Genomic DNA, 22,226 nt, shown 5'->3' with positions numbered 1-22,226 from the left:
GGCCTCAAACTGAACTCTCCAAGGCCTTTAACAGTGGGTGGGTAGGGGAGTGGGGGTGGGTGGGTATGGGGGACTTTTGGTATAGCATTGGAAATGTAAATGAGCTAAATACCTAATAAAAAATGGAAAAAAAAACATATGCAGAGCAGAGAAGAAGAAAACAGCCAGTCAAGGAACCAGCCTGGAAGTGCATAAAACAGTGCACATAGTGGTTGCAGGGTTCACACCAGGTGGCAGCTGTGAGAATGGAAGAAGAGATGAAAGGAAGAAACAAGTACTGTGGAACCAGACTCAGGGGCAGGCACTCTGGATGCTGGCAACCACTATCACTATCAACCCAAGTACCCACTTATTGCTGCCCTGCTTAGCTTACTTCCCTTTCTGCTTTTCACCACACAGAGATGTGAGAATGATGAGATGAGAGAGATGAGAGAGATGTCATCTTCTCTAACTATTCAGCAACAAAGTAAACCAATAGGAAGCATTCCTCACAACACAGAAGTTTTCTGTGCCTTCATCTTAGGCTTTCCAACCCCTAGAATGTAAAGCATTCGAATTTGTGTTCTTTAGAATTCTTCTTGCTACCCTAATTGACCTTAATTTGCAATATTATGCAGCTTAGAGTCATCTGAGAGGCTATGATACCTCAATTGACCAGGATGGCCCATGGTCATGGCTTTGAGGAACTATCTTGATTGTCAATTAGTATAAGAAGCCCCAGCCCACTGTGGGTGGAACCATCCCTAGACAGGTAGTCCTGAGCTACATAAGAAAGGAAGACAAGCATTAGGCTGGAGGGTGAGTGGGCCAGCAAGCAGTGTTCCTCATATGCTTTTACTCAACTCCAGGCCCTGTTTGAGTTCCTGCTCTGCTTGAGTTCCTACCTTGACTTCTCACAAAGATAGAGTATTATCTGGAAAGTGGGTAGCACTTGAAATGTAAATGAAAAAAAATCTAATAAAAAAGAGACAAAAAACAAAAAACAAAGATCATGACATAAGTCAGGCACCAGTTACAACTTTCAAAGACCAACCCTTAATGACCTTTACTCCTCAAGGCTACATAGTCTCTCACATCACTGGGTTGGGACAAAGCATTCAAAACATGGTCCTATGTGGAACATTTCAGAATCAACTATCTGGTTTTGGTCCTAACCTCCAAAAACTGATGGTCATTCTATAATGCAAAATGTACTTAATCCAACCACAAGAATCTCGAAACTGCTATTGGTACACTGGTCAAAAGTCTAATCCTGAAGTCTTCACTGAAACTCAAGGCAATCTCTTAACTGTTAAGTACCATTGAAAAGACATGAATGAGACAAAACCAAAACTGAAACTGAGATGATAGACCTGATGGGAGCTTCAGTGGCTTGAGCAGCTCTGTCCCTACAACTCTGTGCACATGGCTTTCTTCTCCTGCATACGGTTCTTCTTGGTGCCCCTAGCTTGTCTCAGAAGATTGCTCATATCTCTGCATCTTCAATATCCCGAGTGACTGATTTTAACTTAGGTCCCAGCCTCACAGCCTTAAGTATAACACTGTTAGGAGCTTTCTGTAGGGAACCGAGCTTCCCTACAGTTGTCCGACTTTACAAGCATTTCTCTAGAATCCAGCTGAAAGACTCTTGTGACACCATAACCCTTCACTCTGCATCTCCAGCACCACTTGGGAGACTCCATCTTCTGTCACCAGGTGAAAAGCAGCAGTAGGCAACCCTTGGGTGGTGGCTGCAAGGGCCTCTGAGTTTATCTAAGTGTGTGCTTCCTCAGCTCTGATAAGGCAATCAAATCAAAAGCTTTAAAGTTCCAGCAGTCTGCTACAGGTTTTAGATAGCTTTTCGACCGGACTGGTTTATGCTCATTTTTGTATTGCTTGAAGATGCAATGGAAATAAATGTTTATTGCAAAATATCCCACATTTAACTCTGTCTCTCAGCTTAAGTGACAGTTTATGTGTGATGGGCTGTACTGATGTTTCCATATTAAAACTGTTGCAGTGAGGGCAGTTTTGAACATTGCTGTCTGTTGAGAATCTTGATCTTAGATGGGTGCAGACAGTCTGAGCAGAGAGGTAGCTCTGGCTCTTGTAGAGTCCATGATCAAGAAAATGTGTCCTGCACAGGACACTGAATGAATGTAGCCTTGAGGGCATTGGTTTGCAAACTCTTCAGGCTGTAACTTGAAGACCAAGAGGCAGATACAAGAGAAAGAATACTGACAATCCCTTACTTAACATGTGCACTGATCACTTCCAGGGCCATTTCTATTACATGCAGGCATTCCAAGATGTTTTCTTTCTTTGCCCTAGAAAAGACTACACTAAACACAAATTCATTTCAGTGTCCAATTCTCTCTTAAAAATTAGCACTCTTCATCCTCTAGCTCCACTCAAAAGACAAGAAGGCTGAGCCCCTTTAGCTGCTGGAATATTGGCTTATCAAGAAAGGAGAGACAATAGCTTAGTTAAAATGAAATAAGAAACAAAGTTATCCAGTTATTTCAGTTGGTTAACCCTGATTGTGCCATCACTTGACCTTTTAAGGTCACTGTCAAGACACAAAGGCTGAATTCACTTGGAGGGAGTTATCACATTTGATATCCAATGTTTCTTGAGCCATAGTTAGGCAGTCAAAATTTCCATATAGAGAAGTTCCCATGTTAGAGTTCATGAACTCCTGGGAGACATCAGTGTGTGTAGCCCAGGGCTTTGAGCAAATGAACGTTTGCAGTACTTTCTTCGCAGTTGATTTCTTTTCACTGAAATAAAACACACATCATAGAATCATAGATGCCCGCCTCACCCCCACCACATGCAGCCACGTTCACAGCAGCAACAACTGCATTCTCTGTACTCGCTGTTCTCTGCTTCATAGAATGGGCCCACTCTTGATTTCTTCCCAATATGAAAAAAATGCATTGGAGAAATATCTTCTCATGAGAAGAGCACACCAGCTGGCTATCCAATATCAAATGATCAGTCCTGAAAATATATATCCTTGTAGCACTGTACAAACTGAGCAGGTGGTATCTTTGTTTTTAGGATTATTCATATATGGTCATATATGTATGTAATAGCGGTTAATTAAAGGGAGGACATAAATTTGAAATAGCGAGGAGGAGTGTGTGGGAGGTTTCGGAGGAAAGGAAAAGAAGGGAGAAAGCAATGGAATTATTACCTTAAAAACAGAAATGAAGAATGGAAGAATTGGAAGAATGAAAGAACAAAAAAGAGAGAGAGAGAGAGGAAAGAAACGAAATGCATTGGGGATGGAAATGTAGCCCAGTGGTAAAGGGTTGTCAACATGCATAAGGCCCTGGGTTAGACACTAACCTCATCGGAGAAGGGTCAGGGGAACCCAAGGATATGGGGACATGTATTAAAAAAAAGTTTTAATTTTGTTATTACCTTTGTCATAGTAGGGGCAAGAGGAAAAGCTTTCTTTCCTTCCCAGTATTCAACAATTCTCTTAACAGTTTGCTGAGAGTGGCAACTCTCAGTCTTGCCCCTGCCAAAGATAGTACTGACATTTCAGAGTGTAGCCGTTTGAGCATGGTCACATGCAAGGAAACAGCTTAGGGCTGTGAACTCAGCATCCAATGGCTTAGGGCAGTGAGATCTGCTTAGCATCCATGTGAATGACCTTGGGAGTGCTCTCTTAGGTCAGCCTAGGCTCCAACCATTACAATCTGACAAACCTAACAAGATGCTGCATCCCCTCCAGGTCGCAGCCATCCCAGCTGAGCCCTTGATTTGAATCCAGAAGACCAGAAGGTTAACTCTGCATATGAACTACTAATTATCACTCAAAGCGACACAAGCCCATGGACTGAGTCAGCATATTGTCCTTGAGAGGAGACCCATGCAGGGACTCAAGACAGACATCTCCATGATGAAGGAGCACACTGTGGTGAGAGTAAGCCAGAAGAACTGAGATCACCATTGTCACTGGAAGGTCAGCCTCTTACACTACAGGATACTTGAAGTCCGCTTCCAGAGGCATCTTCTCCTCTCGTCTGAAAGAAAACATCTGAGCATGTCAGTGTTGGTCTCTATGTTTCCTTCCCTTTACTACAGTCCCAACCACTGGGACCAGAGCTCACTGACATTTCCTCTTCAGGTAGAATCTTTGGTGGTTTGAATATGCTTGGCCCAGGGGGTGGCATTGTTTGCAGGTGTGGACTTGTTGGAGCACATGTGTCATGTGGGTATCGGCTTTAAGACCCTCATCCTAGCTACCTAGAAACCAGTCTTCTCCTAGCAGCCTTCAGATAAAGATGTAGAGCTCTCAGCACCATGCCTACCTGGATGCTGCTGTGTTCCTGCCTTGATGATACTGGACTGAGCCTCTGAACCTGCAAGCCAGCCCCAATAAAATGTTGTCCTTTAAAGAGTTACCATCATGTGTCTCTACACAGCAATGGAAACCCTAACTAAGACAGCCTTATTCCCCACTGGTGAACATATAGCACCTCAAGAGAACAGGCATGGTAGAATGGTGAAACAGGGAACTTCAAGGCTTGCCAACCCGCAAAGAAACTCTTGTCTCCTCTGTGTTGGTCCTCAGTCATCTCCAATCCATGAAACAGTTAAACTTACCTCAAGTCCAAGTAGTCCAGAAGACCAGAAGGTTAACTCTGCATATGAACTACTAATTGTCACTCAAAGCGACACGAGCCCATGGGCTGATTCAGCATATTCTTCATGGGGATACTTGATTTGTCGTGGGCTACCATACAGACATCTCAACCATCAGTGAGATGTCTGGAATATGCCTTCAGTAGTTCTTATAGGTGGAGTCTAGTTTTTAAAGTACACTGAGACACAGGTTCAACTTTCTGTGATAGTAGTTTACCTAGGTACCTGCCTGCACAGGTTCCTACTTGTAACATACAAGGGTATTAAAAAACCTGGAATGCTCTAAAGATTTCTACATCTGGAGGAATAGGAATGAATTCCCTTACCAAGCTGAAGAAAGCTGACACCATTTGAGAGACTCTAGAGTCCAAAAGACAGGCTAAAATGTGCCAAGAGCAGTTCTGGTGAAATGTCCTACAGAGCCCAAGATGAGCTTGGTGAATTCATTCCTATTCCTCCAGATGGAGAAATCTTTACAGTATGTCCAGGTTTTTAAATTCCTGTGTATGTGGGGAAAACGCAGATGAACCAATCTTCCAAGGTAGAGCTGTCAGTCACAGGAGCCAAATGTGGAAAGGGAACAAACTCTCTCAGTTAGGGTTTTACTGCTGTGAACAGACACCATGACCAAGGCAACTCAAAAGGACAACATTAATTGAGCCTGGTTTACAGGTTCAGAGGTTCAGTCCATTATCATAAGGGCAGGAACATGGTAGCACTCAGGCAGGCATAATACAGGAGGAACTGAGAGTTCTACATCTTCATCTGAAGGCTGCTAGCAGAATACTGGCTTCCAGGCAGCTAGAATGAGGATGTTAAAGCCTACACCTACAGTGACACATATACTCCAACAGAGCCACACTTTCTAATAGTGTCACTCCTGGAGCTGAGCATATAGAAACCATCACATTCCACTCCCTGGCCTCCATAGGCTTTTTCAAACATATGAGCCTATGGGGGCCATACCTAAACATAGCATAATGCAAAACACATTTAGTCCAACTTCTGAAGTCCTCATAGTGTATAGCAGTATCAATAACGTTAAAACTCATAAGCTCAAAGTCTCTTTTGAGATTCATCCAATCACTTACCTGTAATCTCCAAAGCAAGATAGGAAACCAGCTGGGCAAACTCCAAAGTCTGAATCTCCATGTCTAATGTCAGAGCACTCTTCAGATCTTTGTTAACTGCAACAAACTTCTTTCTCCCGGGCTGGTTCCACTCCCTGTTAGCAGCTTTCCTCAGCAGATAGCCCACAGCTCTGGCACCTCAAACATTTTGGGGTCTCCAAGGCAACCTAATTTTTACAGCTGTTTATACCAATGTCTGGGGTCCACACATGATCTTCTAGGCTACTACAAAAGGCCCATCTCCAGTTCTGCCCTCTGTAGTACTCTTAGCTCTGGTTAATTCCACTCCACTGCTGCTGCTGTTCCTGGTGATCATCCCATGTACTGGCATCTCCAATATACTATGGTCTTCTGCTGAAACTAGGATTCACCAATAACTTCTCATTGCCTCTTCATGGTGCCAAGCCTCAACTTCTTTGCATGGCCCCTTCAGTCCTAGGACATCAACTGTAACTGAGGCTGCATCTTCATGAATGGCCTTTCATGTCCTCTCACAGTGCCAGACCTCAGCTGCTCTCCATGACCTCTTCATACCTTCAAAGTCAGTACCACCTAGGTAATTCATTTGCTCCACCTAGCCTCTGCTTCCTGGTGATTCTGCAGTCTCTCAAAAGAGCATAGAATCTAGGGACCAAATATCTAAATATGTGAGCCTGTGCAAGGCATTTTTACATCCCAACAGTAACATCTACCCTGCACCCTGTGTTTGCCAACATTTCTAATCACGTTCCTGGGCATTTCTTCTCTTCTGCTTTGCAGTTTATAATTTTGAATTCATCTGTGTCTCTTCCAACAAAGCACACCTATTTGGCTCCCACTTCCATTGTTTTGCAGATCAAAATTCCTTCACAGCTGTTCTATAGTCTCATTTTTCAACCGAAGCACTCAGTCTTACCTCTTCATTTCTAAACATGCTGAGCATATTTACACTCACTTCCAAGCCACACAGCTCTGTTACCCCAGTCCCCTGAGTCTGATTCCATGGCCTGTCACTTTTACAATGTGTTGTTTTCCCCTTCTCTGCATGGTTGCCTATGATTGAGTGCTGGAAATTGATAATAAATAACCCAGAAATAATTTGATCACTAAGTGAATGTCGTCTTTCAAAGAGTATCTCCAACTGCTTCTGGCAAATAGCCTGAAGAGACAGTAATTCCAGATTTTATCCAGGGACGATGATTACCTAAAGCTCACTTCCCCTCCGTATAAACTGGAATGGCTTCAAGAGATTCTCCACGGGTCTCTCTTCAGGTTCCCATCTTAGAAGATGGAATTCCTCCTGACCCCTGGAAGCATGGCTTGAACCTACAGGGATGCCTAAGCCACTGCTGTGATCCTTGGTCTCCCCGCCCCCAATACCCACCCACCCCCCCCCCCCCGCCAAATACACCAGCAATTTTTCCCAGAAGGAAGAAAGTCAGAAATGTGGGGCTAACCTTGGGTATTTTCTTCTGATTCTTTGACCTTCTTCCTGGTTCCCAACACGCTGCTATCTCTTCTGTGGCTTCAAAGAGAAATAACAAAATATATTTTACAGTGTTACTGCTTGCTAGTAAGGTCAAGTGTCTTTGTATTTATTCTGTTGTCATTGAATCAATGAGATAAAAATTTTTGTCTTCAGGACTCACCCATTGATCGATATGACTGAAACACCAGTTCATACTTTAGGAGACATAGGACATTTTCTTAGTTATAATCTTTCCTTTGGGAATCTCTCCCCACATTCCATTTGGCAAAGCAACTTTGACATCTAAACACTAGGGTCTTTTTGATACTGTATGTGTCTGAATGTAGGTTCCCATTATTCCATCATAAACTCCTTTATGTTCACTCTTGAATTCAGAATGGCACAAGAGTGTTGATATGGATATGAACATTAGAGGAGGAAACAGCACAAATATACACCATGATTCATATTATATAGATATTTGAGAACTATAATCCTAAATCAGTGTTGGGATTCTGTACATATTTATGTATAATTTACCCCCTGAATTTTCAATATACTGTAAAACTAAATATATAGTTGACGTAGAGGCTGGATTTGGGTGAATCTAACTCATTTGCTGACAGATGCTTAACTCAATCTGGCTTTATAGGAATTTGTAATGAGTAGTGAGGACATTCCCTAAGCATTTCTTTCATAATCACATGTCACAACAACACAGAAGCCTGAGAGCTGCACAGTACAGGGGCCTGCTGTTACACTTCTGACTCTTACAGCTACTGCGCCATTAATTGGCAATTCCTCAGGGATCGTCCACATTTCTGGCAATAACCTATAGCAATATGCTTGGGCTCAAGACTGTTGGCACCCTCTGGTCAAAACAGCTGGCCCATAGAGAATGGAATTGTCTTAAGATGTCCACACTCCTGACAGGTTAGGGCATTAATATTTCATTAGAAGATAAGTCCTGAATTGGCCTGTTCTGTGTGTGGCTTTTTCTGTCACTCACCCTTCTTAACAACTCCTTACATATTGATACCGCCCCTTTGTATAAATGCCTCCTCTTTATTTGGTTCATGTGAGAGAGACATTTTTCATTCAACCACATGAAGTAGCTTTCTGCAAAATGCATTTAGTCTCATGCTTATTTTGGAAATTACGACTGCATTGGAAGGTGGCAGAAGCCAGTCAGTATTGTCTCTCTGGCAATAAGTTTACCATAGTCAGAAAAGTTCCCAACAGTGTGTACCTCCAACTCAGGCTAAGTAAATCAACCAAGAAGTCACTGAATGAGGAATCTATAGTTGAATAACTGCAAATTCTCTTCCTGGGAGAAAAGGAGAAAGCTGTTCTTTGGGCTTCTGTACTGGCTAGTTTTGTGTCAACTTGACACAGCTGGAGTTATCACAGAAAAAGGAGCTTCAGTTGAGGAAATGCCTCCATGAGATCCAACCGTAAGGCATTTTCTCAATTAGTGATCAAGGGGGGAAGGCCCCTTGTGGGTGGGACCATCTCTGGGCTGATAGTCTTGGGTTCTATAAGAGAGCAGGTTGAGCAAGCCAGGGGTGGCAAGCCAGTAAAGAACATCCCTCCATGGCTCTGCATCAGCTCCTGCTTGAGTTCCAGTCCTGACTTCCTTGGTGGTGAACAGCAGTATGGAAGTGTAAGCCAAATAAACCCTTTCCTCCCCAACTTGCTTCTTGGTCATGATGTTTGTGCAGGAATAGAAACCCTGACTAAGACAAATTGGTACCAGCAGGTATTCCTGTGACAACCTGACCATGTTTTGGGGAGGACTGTGGAAGGACTTTGGAACTTTGGGCTAGAAGATCCATTCGGTGTTAAGAGCTCTGTCAGATGTTGTGTAGGAGCTTGGAAGATAATGTTGAGAACAGTGCAGAAGATGGAAGCCTGGCTTGTGAAATTTCAGAGGGAAAATTAAAGACTTTTCAGGGCCATTGCTATTTTGGAGTTTGACTATTCTGTGGTTCTGGTTAGCTGGGGCTGAATAGTCAGCTGTGATTAACAAGATACCAGAACTACTAAAGCAAAATCTTTGCATTACTGGGACTATTGATGCTGGTTAGCTGGAGCTAAGAAATTAGCGGTGATTAAGAAGAGACCAGCATCATTGAGGTGACATCTTCTGGGAAGTGTTTTCTGAAAACACAAAGAGGCTGTGTTCCAGAGATAGCCAAGGTTGTACTCCTGCTGCAGCGGGACTTGCTAATGTGTAAGGGTCACCCAGGTAGTACTGGTTTTGAAGGCATGAAGTGGTCACGCAGAGCAGCTGAGGCTCGGCACTGTGAGAGGCCATGGAAGGCCATTGGTGAAGGTGCAGCCTCAGTTGCAATTGATAGCCCAGGACTGAAGGGGTCATGCAGTGTTTTAGAGATGCCAGTACCATGAGATGACCACCAGGAGCAGCAGCAGTGGAGTACAGGCATCTGGAGTCTAGAGGATGACGCGTGTGCTACAAAGGGCCTGGCTGGAGAAGTGACCCAAGCCCTTGGAGGAGCCCAGAAGATCGTGAGTTGGATCCCAGACATTGGATGGTTGGAGATTGATTTTTGTTTTTGATTGTGACTGTGCCCTGATATTTTCCCTCTTGAAGAAAGAAAATATTTTAGTGGATCCCACAGTTAAGAGACTTTAAATTGTAAAAAGACTTTGGATTTTAAAAGATATTGGACATTTTAAAGGGATTGACTTTTAATATGTAAAGACTGTGGAACTTTCAAAGCTGTTTAGATCCTGGAGATGATTAAGAAATTAAGGGTTGAGGCTTACTAGTGATGTGTTTGTGTGTCAAGTTGACAAGGGGTCAATTGTACTGGCTAGTTTTGTGTCAACTTGACACAGCTGGAGTTATCACAGAAAAAGGAGCTTCAGTTGAGAAAATGCCTCCATGAGATCCAACTGTAAGGCATTTTCTCAATTAGTGATCAAGGGGGAAAGGCCCCTTGTGGGTTGGACCATCTCTGGGCTGGTAGTCTTGGTTCTATAAGAGAGCAGGCTAAGCAAGCCAGGGGAAGCAAACCAGTAAGTAACATCCCTCCATGACCTCTGCATCAGCTCCTACTTCCTGACCTGCTTGAGTTCCAGTCCTGACTTCCTTGGTGGTGAACAGCAGTATGGAAGTGTAAGCCAAATAAACCCTTTCCTCCCCAACTTGCTCTTGGTCATGATGTTTGTGCAGGAATAGCAACCCTGACTAAGACAGCTTCCTATGGCAAGGTCAGGGTGCAGGTCGCTGCCTTTCAGGACTTATGTCTCCTCAGCTCTGCAAGTCCAGACGCTGCCAACCTACCACCTTCTCCTGAACACCTTTTTGTGTCAACCGATCTATAAAGCATAAAATTGAATGTATTAACAGATTTCTTTTTTACTTTGGACTTAATGTGCTTTCTTTCTGTGATAACTTACACAGAAACCCTGTAGTCACACAAAATATTATTTGGTGCAAAGTGCGCTTGAACCACGAAGGAGAAGGAACTAACACTGTCTGCTTTTTTTCTTCCTGAGAGCCCGAATTGCCCACTCTTATCTTAAGCAGTGTGATGGATATTTGTTGCCCATTGGTGACAAATTGAATCTCAGTTCAGTCTTCAAAGATGTGTTTGTCATTTCTGATGCTGACATCTGTCACACCCTTGACATTAGAGACTTGTGACCTTCCCTGTGTGCAAGGACTGCTCATGTCTTCTTGCTTTGATCTGTGCCCATTCAGAAATGACTTTGTCCGGAGGCCGACCTTTGACATTTGTTTATGTGTGCCCACAGACACCCAAGAGATGAGCTCTGTATGTCAGAATGAGCCTCATAAAACAGGGTCTCTCTGACCATTTCAGCTCCCTGTGGATGATGTCGTTCAGGTATGGAGTTATTTAGTTCTGTGGATCTTGAATGGGATGAGCTCTGCACACGTCTGTGTCCCCAGAAGACTGGAGAAGTCCTGGGGCAGGGTGAGCACAAGCAACGCCTAGTTCTATTTTCCCTCTTGTGACCTCCATTTGTTTAAGTCTTCCTTTCCTTTCTCAAAATCCATGATTGTGTGTGACCCTGTCAGGAATGGGCAAGGAAAGCACTGGGCTAAGGCTCCTGCTTTTGTGCTCAGCGAAAGTTGTCACCGATCTGTGGCTCTCCACGATGGAGGAAAGTATTCTAAGAGGCGGCTGGTAACTGGCCGTGACTATTTCTTCCTGTGCATGCTCTGACATTGATTATATCTGCCTATTTGATGTAACTTCTGACTCTCACTCAGAAAGTTAAGAGAAGGCAAGTACTGCAGGACTCCTCTCTTCCAGTTACTTTCTTCACCCTTAGTTGGAAGTCCTAACATTTGATGTTGGCCACTGTGCGAGTTATGTAGACTGTATGTACTGTATGGGACTGTATATGACAGTATGGTGCTGTTGGATGGGGCCCAAGTCCTCTCTCATCATTCCTGACTCTGCTGTCTGAGGTAAACCATCAGCCACTGACTCTCCTTTCATTTCCTGTCTCCTCCCTTACCCAGCGAGATCTCCTTGTCTTGTGGCTCCATGGGCAGGTCCCACTGTCTCCTGGGACCCCTAATCTGAACCTTAGGGGTCCCAGGAGACAGTGAGGGTCACTCAATGATGAGGGCTAATGCCTGACACCATTGCAGATGTTGTAACATCAGCACTGGAGGTGGTGGCCCTGCTTTAACCTAAGTATTCTGGGACCTCACGGGGTTTCTGCTTTAGGAGGGGCCCAAGTCTTGCAGCAAGTGTACAAAAGTAGAACAAACTCTGGGTGTAAGGTTGCATACACTCAACACCAGCACTCAGAGGATTAGGCTACATAGTCAGATCCTGTCTCAAACAAGAAGGGTAACCAGCTTCCATGAAGCAGGTTGTGGCTTCTCGGTGCAAGAGCAAGCACAGAGGGGTCACTCTTATGGAAGTGTATGTTGTAGAGCATATGCAAGGGCAGGGGAAGGGCTCAAAGAGTGGTCTTATAGCATGAAGGTTTAGCATTTAATCCAACAGTTATTTAAAACCTAAAAGTAAATGGTTGGCATTAAATATCAGTGGCATCTACCTTCTTCCTCTTTTGAAAAATAGAGCTTTGACAATGGAATTAGAGGTTTGATTTCTTCTCCTGGAGTGGGAATGCATTTTGAATAGATGAGCCAGGTGACAAGGAGGTGACATGGTATGCTTCCCTTGGTATCCTTCCCACTCACATCTCAGAGTGAACTGAAGTTTGCTTCATTTAAAATGTTCATGTGATTTAAATGATGGGTTATACCGAGCATTGCAGAAACTGTCTCATTCGGAGATTAAATAACACCTATGAGTTGGCTGCCCAGGGGCAGGAGCATCCATCTGGGCAGTGCCTCTGGTCTCTTGCTCGGAACCAGTGGGAGCTGACTGTGCTATCAGAGAAGATGATGGCATTGTAAGAGAACCTGCCTGGACCATCAATCTGACTAGCAAAGTCCCTGTAAGCAGGGTAATCCTGGGACACCCAGTTGTTCACACACATCGTCTGGCTGGGACAGGATAACAAGCCAAGAATCTGTAAATGAAAGTTGTGAGTGATGAACAGTGGAGGATGGGAGGGGACATGAAATTGTGAATGATGGACAGGGAGGAGGGGCATGAAGCTGTGAATGATGGGTAGGGAGGAGGGGCATGAAGCTGTGAGTGATGGGTAGGGAGGAGGGGCATGAAGCTGTGAGTGATGGGTAGGGAGGAGGGGCATGAAGCTGTGAGTAATGGGTAGGGAGGAGGGGCATGAAGGAAGTCCAGTGGGATGGGACCAGGACACATCAGGGATCCCTAACTGGAACACTCCTCATGAAAACACATCCCTAAAACACCCTGATCCATACTCAAATGTTAACTTCTCCAGTTCTTCCTTGACCAACAACTTCGATGTTCAGCCCACTCGGCCTGGCTTTTTCTAGGATCTTTCTCCTAAGACATAGCATTTAAATCACAGTGCATCTCATTTCTCTCATTTATCGCTGGTTTCTTTTATATCGTCAGTTTCTTTTTTATGAGTACAATGCAGTTTGACTTAAGTGATGCCCAAGGCCTACAAAACTTCTTGACACATATGGATTGACGTAATAAAAGAGAAGACAGAAATTGCTTTAAATACCCAAACAGTATTGACAAGATCAACCTCACACTATGATGGAATAAAATTTGCTTTAAACACAGAAAAGCTTGTGACTTATAGTACAATGGAAAATGTTGAAATAGTTTCACATTGATCTATTTAATTGATAAAGTGTGTATGTGCATGTGTGACACAAAAGGTGAATATATAAATAGGAAAGGAAGAGAAAATAGATCCCTTCTCACTTGAAGTCTTCTTGATTAAAAAGTCACAGATTATTTGCAAGAAAAAACATCACTTTAGAGTCTATAAAGATCAATGTCTTTCAAAATGTTGAAATAAAATATCGTATGAAACAAGAATTGTCTAATGGTTTTCTTATAAAAAAAAATTGGGGAAAAATAACTTTGAGCATCAACGTCTGAAAGCATTTACCAATGGTGGGGAGTCATGGCTGCAGTAGGCACATTATAAATTCCTTTTTGAATATCGTCAGACATAGCTTTGTAACGGATTACAAATGAAACCAAGGATGCATTGATGACCATGTTTATCACTGTGAAACTCAAATGCTCGTTGGGTTTAGCTCCTTTCATGTAGTCACTCATCTATTCATTTGCTTTGTTAACCAATGCATACTTCCTAGTCCACAGAAGACACTGAGGTATGGGTTATAGAGGACAGGCATCTCATACTCTCTGTCCTTGCGATTCAATTCCCCACCCCTCCTGCACACCCAACTCTGTACACCAGGAAGATTGAGCTGTACTCAGTCTGCAACCAAGGCAAGAGGCACACACGAGGGAAGCAGTGGGTCAGGCACTCCTGAGATGTCCCACGGGACCAGCAAGGGAAGCATGGTCACACTGTAATAGGTCTTGGAAGCCAATGTCAAGGTTGGACTTGGCTCATCCAATATATCTCCATTGTGGAGGTGAGCTACAGCATCAGGAACATGATTGCACTAGGGAGCCGAGGAGTAACTGACAGGCCTTGCAGCTCACAGAAGCAGCATTGGTTTCTGTAGCCCTCACCCTGCATACTGAAAAAGGGATAGAGGTATTGAATTGTGGGAGTCGTAATTGGATCGGATATTATATTTCCAGTGTGTTTTATTTATGAAGACAGGAAGTCCACAGTGACAGGAATAGAAAATAATTACTACAGGACAGAGAGAAAGTGGTTCGAGAGTTCTATGCTGGCTGGTTTTAACTGCCAACTCGACACAACCCAGCATTACCAGGGAAGAGAGTCTCAGTGAAGAATTTTCTAGACCAGGTTAGCCAGTGGGCGTGTCTGTGGGGAACAGTCTTGGTTGTTAGTTGAGATAGGAAGACCCAGACCAGTGAGGGTGGTGCTAGTTTTAAAGTTAGGCCTTAAATTGTATAAGGGTTAAGAAAGTCACAAGGAAGGATACATTTATTATCTTTGATTATGGATATGATGTGACTGACTACTTGAGTTTCTGCCCTCACTTCCCCTAAATGACCCACGGTAGCTTAGAATCTTAAGTCAAATAAACCGTATCTTCCCATGGGTTCCCTCCTAGAGGGGTTTCTGTGGTAGTTTGAAAGAGAATGTGTCCCGTGGGCTCTGACATTTGAACACATTTGTCTCCCCGTTGGTGCTAGGCTTGTGAATAGTTAACTCTTGACATTCACTCACTGTCAACCTTGACTCTGTCTTCACATCCCCAGAGACTTGCTCCACTGTATAGCACAAAAGATAAAACAACCTGTGTCCGTTGGTTCAGGAAATGATAACTTTGTCTTTTTTTTTTCTCACAATCAAGACTGATACAAGAGATTACAGGTGAGTTTCCCCCAAAGACAGCACACCCTCCTGGAAGCTGACCCATGAGTATGGGATTATGAAGGGGCAGAGAACATCACCAAAAACAGTCAAGACTGACAGAAATATAAAATGGAGGGAGAATGCCAGCTTACTCTCTTGCAAAGGTCCCCAGAGGACACCAAGTCAATACGCCAGATTCCCTTCCTCTGGTTTGATTTTCCTTCTCATTCGGTGATAATTGTCAGACAGGTCTAAGTTGAAATTGGACGAGGAATCCATAATACGTTCTGCCTTGATTTTTTTTTCTTATTAGCTAAAACTTGCTCCTCTCCCTTAACCATGATGATAGAGTGACATTTTAAAACTGTGTGGTACCTGTCATTTGAAGTGTATGGCCTTAGAAAAACATGAGGGGATGGCCAAAAGGACGCCATGCTTCTAGGGCTGATGTGCGCTGCAGTTGCTGCCTGCCCCACAGGCAGTCCTGCTAGCCCAGATGTGCCTAGCTGTGTCAGTAGAGGCTCCCTTGGCTACCCAAACCCTGATCTGCGCAGGGCTGACAGAGCTGGACAAGTGTTCTTCGTGTCTGGATACTAAGTGGAACCAGGAGGCAGATGGGGGAAATACCAGTCTCTCCACTTGATGGATGCTTGCTTAGGGCCACAGGCTGGTGTGACTCTGGATCCCATTCTTAGCAAACAGGTATGACTGGGAGCTACTACCATTGCTCTATCCCAGGTAATCTCAAATGTGGCTCAGAGTTTGGGCCAGCCTCTTCTCAGGGTTTATTCTCACTGAATGTGGTTGTATAAAATGGCCTCATGGGCTCATACATTTGAATGTGTAGTCATGCTTTGTTTGAAAGGATTAAGAGATATGGCTTTTGGAGGAAATGTTTCACTGGACTTAGGCTTTGAGGCTTCAAAGACCCACGTAAGGCTCACAGTAAGATCTCCTTCCCTGCCTTTAGATGTAGCTTTCAGCTCCTTCTCCTGCACCATGTCTGCCTGGATGCTGTCATGGTCCCCACTATGATAACAATGGGCTAAAGCCTCTGAACCTCCTGTCAGCCAGCCTCCAATTGAATGCTTTCTTTTATAAGAGTTACCATGGTCATCACATCTCTCGCAGCAATAGAATATTGATTAAGACATTGTCTTTCCTGAAACCCCAAGGAAGCACTGTTTTTCCATTCTGGAGCATCCAGTGGTCAAAACCATGCTTTACTTTACCCGCATGGCTATGGTTGTTCTTCTCCCATACTTGGGAACGTCTGGGGAGTCCATGTCTCCCTTCGTCACCTTCTCACTTCACTATCCTTGTCTACAAGGTGCCACTCATATTGCTTCTGACAATTGTTGAAGTCCAGATTTATAGTCAGCAAAGAACTTTTGAGTCTAGTATCCTATGGTAGGAAAAGCCAACACTGTCTCCCCCAGGAAGGTTATCTGAACTGGGTATTCATGGACAGAATCACAAGTAATGGGTCTAACTATCAGTTCAGTGTTCAGGGTTCCCTGACTATAGATAAAGATAAAATCCAAGGACTGGCCTAGCTCATAGGTGGATGAGTGCTGTGGAAGAGAATACTCCATAGCTAGCAACACCCCCTTCCCCTCATCAAAGAGTGAGGTACAAGTACTCTTCAACTGTGGGTACCAGTCCAGGCAAGCAGCAGGATAGACCTTGCATGGCTCTGAAGATCTGCAGACTGGGTCTGAGGAGGTTGCTGGAGAGAAGAGTTCCATTGTGCTGAGATCTCACTATGGTCATAGGGAAGTGATGTTTTGTGTGGTTTCTGCTTTCTACTGGACTGGAAGTGCCAGTCTCAGGAATGGAGCATGTATAGGCTTGGTAGTCTGTGATCTCCAGGCAGGAGTCTGAGGATCTGTGGGTATCAGTGTTTAGTCTTTGGCTCCCTATTCCATGTACACGTTAACCCTTCAGCACCCACTCCCTTGGCTTTCTTCGGGCCATGACATCTAGGCTCAGGGACCATCAGCTACAGCCATAGGAAAAGAATCCTTAACATGTAGGAGTTCTGAATAGACTATTTTCAGAAGCCCTCCAGGATTGCTCGTGGCAGCAACTGAACGGACAGAATGCAAAGACACCCAATTAAACACCACCTCCCCAGACATTTGCCCAGCAGTGTTCAGGCTCTCTGCAGGAATCCTGTGGGTCCCTCAAGCACAGAGCGCAGCACCGGTTCCAACCAGTAGAGGGAGAGCGAGAGCGCAGAGATCTGTCGAGGCTCTGGCTGTGTGTGTCACTGCACTGTGTGTGTCATGGCGCTGGTGGCATCTGCCAGCCGTTTGCCGTCAGAATTGGCTTTAGCCTGTGCCAATCAGTGCTGTGCCGTGGGCACCTTCCCTGGACCCGAGTCAGCCCAGACCGTTCCTCATAAGAAGCACTAATTGGCATGCAAATAGCAGGCCTGCCTTTCCTCTGCCCAGCTCAACTTCCCAGGGAGTCCGGGACCTGCCCAGGCTGCATTTACAGACCTGGTCAAACCCCCACCTGAGTAGGATACCCAGTCCTTAATGATGTTTGGGTAGGCTAACGACGAGTATCAAATCTGCCCAGGGTGCATCTGAAGGCCTGGTCAAACCCCGCTTGCCTGGGAGAGCCAGGCCTGAAGATACTTGAAAGGAGTCCCAATGCATCCAGCCTGACAGCTTCCTCCTGGGCACCGGAAAGGAGAGAAATTTGGAGTCTGAAGGGTCATTCTGGTATGGTGGGCACACAGCCAGTGTCCTGACAGGACCTCCTCCCCCTAACTGGGTCCCTGCTGTGCTTTTGTTTCACTCGCAATTTTCCAATCCCTAGAATCGAATCCTAACCCAAGCAGATCCATATCCCTGCCCCGACCCACCGCCATTCTAGCTGTTCTTAGCAATAAGTGTGTCACCAGGAGCAAACTAGCCTGTCAGGCAGGTCAAAGGCACACAGGGCAACCAGGACTCTCTCTTGTCTCTTGGTTCCTTGAGGTAAAGCAGAATGGAAGGACATTTCTTTGTTCTTTAAATCTGACAAAACAGCAACAGGAAGAAATATTCTGGGGGAATTTCTTATATTTTTCCCCCTTGAACTATAGACAGTTATTCAGCCCCACATTAGCTTTTAACTGTGATTCATAAAGTAATAGTGGAATCATTAGTGCAAGAAGCCATTTTTCATGCTAAAAGTCTGTTCTTTATCAGCTTTCTCCTTACACTGTGCCATAGCCGTTTGCTTCTGGAAGGAGACAGACAGGACACACAAACCTTAGTGTGGCCCGATGGGTGGTGAGCTGAGACCTTTTGAGGAGAATGTCCTTGCTCTGCAGTATCCAGCATGCATCGGCTGTGCCTGTCATTGACATCTTGTGTGAAAGGACGCCTCTGAGTTCTCCACAGAGAATTATGGAAGGTTCTAGAGAATGACATATATACAGCAAGCCACAAGGGCCAAATGTCCGTAAATTAATTTCATCTGTAACCTTGCTTGTCTGAAGTCCACAGTGCCATTCTGTACCTTCCTAACTAGGGCAGTCTGTGGACTCTGTAAGGACACTCACTCCCCAAAAGACAGGACAGAATCCTCAGCACGGGTCTGCAGCTTGCCCTTCCTGCCTAGTAGGATTTAAAACTCCACCCTCCCTTCTCCGTGTGTTGCCTCTGAGCTTACTGATGATCCCAGGGTAATTCACATCAATCCCCAGACTGGAAAGAGAGGGTGGGTAGGTAAGATGGGGCTGCTGCGTCATGAAAGTAGAGAGTTCTCAGCCATTCTCACCTGTCTGTTCCCATCTATTAAAATGGCTGCTAATTAATCTCTCCTCAAGCCCCAATCTCTGTCCCTGTCTCTCTCCCCTTCTCCCCTCTACCTGTGGGCGGGGGGCAGTGGGGGGGGGATGGAGTGTCCAGGAGTCGGGAATGGACCTTGAAAGGCAGCCTGTTTTGGTTGAGCAAGGCGTGCTCCAAAGATCCAGTAGAAAACTCTACAAGGGACGGAACAGTGAGCCACGTTCCCAAGACAGATGCCCGACACCACAGAGCCCCCAAATCCATACTTCTGTGACTGTAAGTCACACAAAGCCCCAAGCTTCTGGCATTCTGGCTAGACTCCACCTCCACAGTTACCTAACAATAGCCAGGTATGCTCCTCCCCACAATCACCTGGCAGCAGCAAGGTAGCCCAGCCAACTATAAAAGGAGCTTCGCCCCTCCTCTCTCTCTTTAGCTCTCACCTGTCTTACTCTCATCTCTAGCCCTCCTTCTCTCTTTCCCTTCCTCCCTTCTCTCCATGTGGCCATGACCGGCCTCTCTCTTTTATCTTCTCTCTTTTCTCTGCCTTTCTACAATAAAACTTTAAAACCATAGACTGTCTCCGCTCATCAAGGCCCGCTTGAATGATGGAATAGGCTTTCACCTAAAGAGCTGCGTCTAACCTCCCGCCAGAAGGCCTTCTCTGCCCTCTGCTCTTTTCTGCCCCGGGGAATGACCAGCCACCCCCAGGGCCCCCACTTTGTTCTCAGCTCTTCCTCGGCATCCAATGGCCTCTGGGATGCCCGAGACTGAGAACCTGTTATCTCTGGTCTCTATGAGGCCCAGGGACTTCGGACTGCCCCTGTCCACCCTCTGCGGGCTGGGGTTTGTGGCTTCCCACAGCCAGACACCCACCTGGGGCTGTGTGGAAAGCCTGCGGCAGTCCTCAGAGTCTCCTCCCAGAGCTCCGGAACCCTGGCAGAACTCTGGTAGGATGCGGGGGTTTTCTCCCACTCCCTTTATTCCCCCACTTCCGCTGCCCTATGTGTGTGTGTGTGTGTGTGTGTGTGTGTGTGTGTGTGTGTGTGTGCCCCTCTCTTATTGTACTTTATTCTTTCAAGTTCCATTTGACTACTTGAAATGGAATTGAGACCTTTATTTAAAGTTTAAAGCTACCACTTACTGCAGACCCCAACCACTCTTCACTAGACTCACCAATCCTTTAAATTTAGGAGTTGTGTTTTCTGGAAATGCCTGGCTGGCCTGGGGAATATTGCAGAGGCATGATCTTGTCTCTGAGTCCTGGACAGGAGGAAAGAACATATCTGAGGACTGTTTCATAATTTAATGAAGTGATTAATCATTTAAAATTTTCTTTCCACAACACCCCTCAATTTAGTCAAAAGTATTGGGGTATATGCCTACTGTCTCTGTTCCCTGGGGCCCTCCTCAATCTATCACCAATGCAATATTTTATAACTGCCCCAACCCTAGTCCTTACCATGGCACTATATAGATTCCACCTTTTATAGCTGCGTTCCTAATAAACGTAAGCCATGAGATTTTGCCCTATCTACTTTCAGCTCGTCAGTCTACTGGGCTTTATGACTGGAGTGGGTCTCAGCTCCTAAATATGCATGTGCTGTAGCTCAGGCTCGCAGGCGTAACATTGGTGGTCATTCTATCAGGTCAACTAATAGACCACTTATCCCACGGATGCTGATTTGTAGCCAAGTACACGTATTATTACTTCTACCGAGATGACCCCAGCCACAACGTGATTTATCTCTCCACTAGCAGACGCCAGCAGGGCACCGTTTGATCTAACAGAATTAACACCACCCTACATTGAATATACTGCAGGACCATTTGCTCTATCTTTACGGCAAAGCACATCAATTAATGTAGTCAGTGCCCTAACACCCACACCACCCCTAGGAATATTGCATGATGCCCTCCATCCAGAAATGTTTGCAATTTTATAGTTAGAACTTTTTTTCTTACCACTACAGTTTTATAAACTTGAGCATCTTGCCCTTAATTTTGATATAACCAACTAGTACATTTATTATGAAATAACTAACTTTCTGTATGGGGCCAATTTCCATCTCTATTTTTATATCAACTCTCCTTTATGCATAAACCATGTCTAGTAAAGGTTGGTGTGATACAGAAAACAATAGATGTGTAATCCATTTTATTTCTAGACTTATAGGAACCCAGTCTTTGGAACTCAAAAACTCCCTCCCCACCTATTATGCCTTATTCTATAATAAGGTCATGATATACACCACTGGGCACAAACCCCTGACCATTTGCTACAGTGTCCCTATATTAATAATCCTGAAATCTGTGCTGTCAGTTTAACAGTCATTACATCGAGCTCACTCATTATATTCAGTCCACACTTACTATTTACATGACCAGACTGGAAATAAGCACACATCCAAGTGTCCTAATTTTTATTAACAAACCATGATCTCTGAAGCAGAAGATGAATTTTTTAATGCAACTGCCTAAGTAATTCATGGGCAAGCCACTTCTAGATCTTTAATGTGTGGTAGTGACTACAGTGAAGAATTAGTGTACAATGCCATGCTATTAGCAAAACCAGGTACCCCTAGCCAAGGAGCTGTTTTTGATGGCTGCTGGGGGAGAGAATATCAGTTCTCCCCGTTGATGGGTCACTCAGAGATTACCCATGCTCCTGCAGATGGTCCTACATTCCTGTGCATACAGGCAGTACTACATTCCTGTGCATACAGTACTACATTCCTGTGCATACAGTACTTCATTCCTGTGCATACAGACAGTACTACATTTCTGTGCATAAAGTACTACATTCCTGTGCATACAGGCAGTACTACATTCCTGTGCAGTACTGAGTAGATTAGTGGGTTTAAAAACAGAACAGGTGAAGTTGTGGAGGGAAACTGGAGGAAGTAATTTTAGAGTAGGGAATTGTGGGTTGGTTCTTCCGAGGCACATTATACGCAGGCACTACCTGACATTCTCAAACAATGAAAGGGGGAGACACTGAATCTTAACTCCAGCTCACCTCTGAATACCAGGAACAACTCAAAGCATTTCTTTCCCTAATGTTTGCAATGTGTTTCAAATCGACCCCTGAAATATCCCCACCTTCAGTTTGTTTTTTTCCGGATATCTCATGTATTCTAGCAGGAGGGTAGGGTGGACTAAACCAAAATTATGTACGGGAAATCTTAGTGTAACAATCGATTGTCCAGATAGAATGAATAGCAGCTATTATTGTCTACTGGTAATATTGCCTGATCCCCTAGTTCATATGTCATTAGCCAATATTCTCAACTGTTTATATTAATTCAAGTATAACTACATTACCCTTATCCT

General features: G+C 44.6%; 1 long non-coding RNA gene across 1 annotated transcript; it reads right to left on the bottom strand.

The window, feature by feature from the left end:
- Nucleotides 1-3,827: 3,827 nt before the first annotated feature.
- Nucleotides 3,828-19,128, bottom strand: 4930520P13Rik (RIKEN cDNA 4930520P13 gene). The gene is made up of 4 exons (NR_036596.1): nt 19,029-19,128; nt 18,372-18,519; nt 7,205-7,272; nt 3,828-4,016 (listed from the first exon to the last, which is right to left on the bottom strand). It is a non-coding gene; the product is annotated as an RIKEN cDNA 4930520P13 gene (long non-coding RNA).
- Between the last annotated feature and the right edge of the window lie 3,098 nt (nt 19,129-22,226).

Source organism: Mus musculus, chromosome 13 (genome assembly GCF_000001635.26).
Source record: "Mus musculus strain C57BL/6J chromosome 13, GRCm38.p6 C57BL/6J".
Classification (NCBI taxonomy): Eukaryota; Metazoa; Chordata; class Mammalia; order Rodentia; family Muridae; genus Mus; species Mus musculus.
Note: the sequence above shows the minus strand (reverse complement) of the source record. Positions and strands in the feature narration are given on the sequence as shown.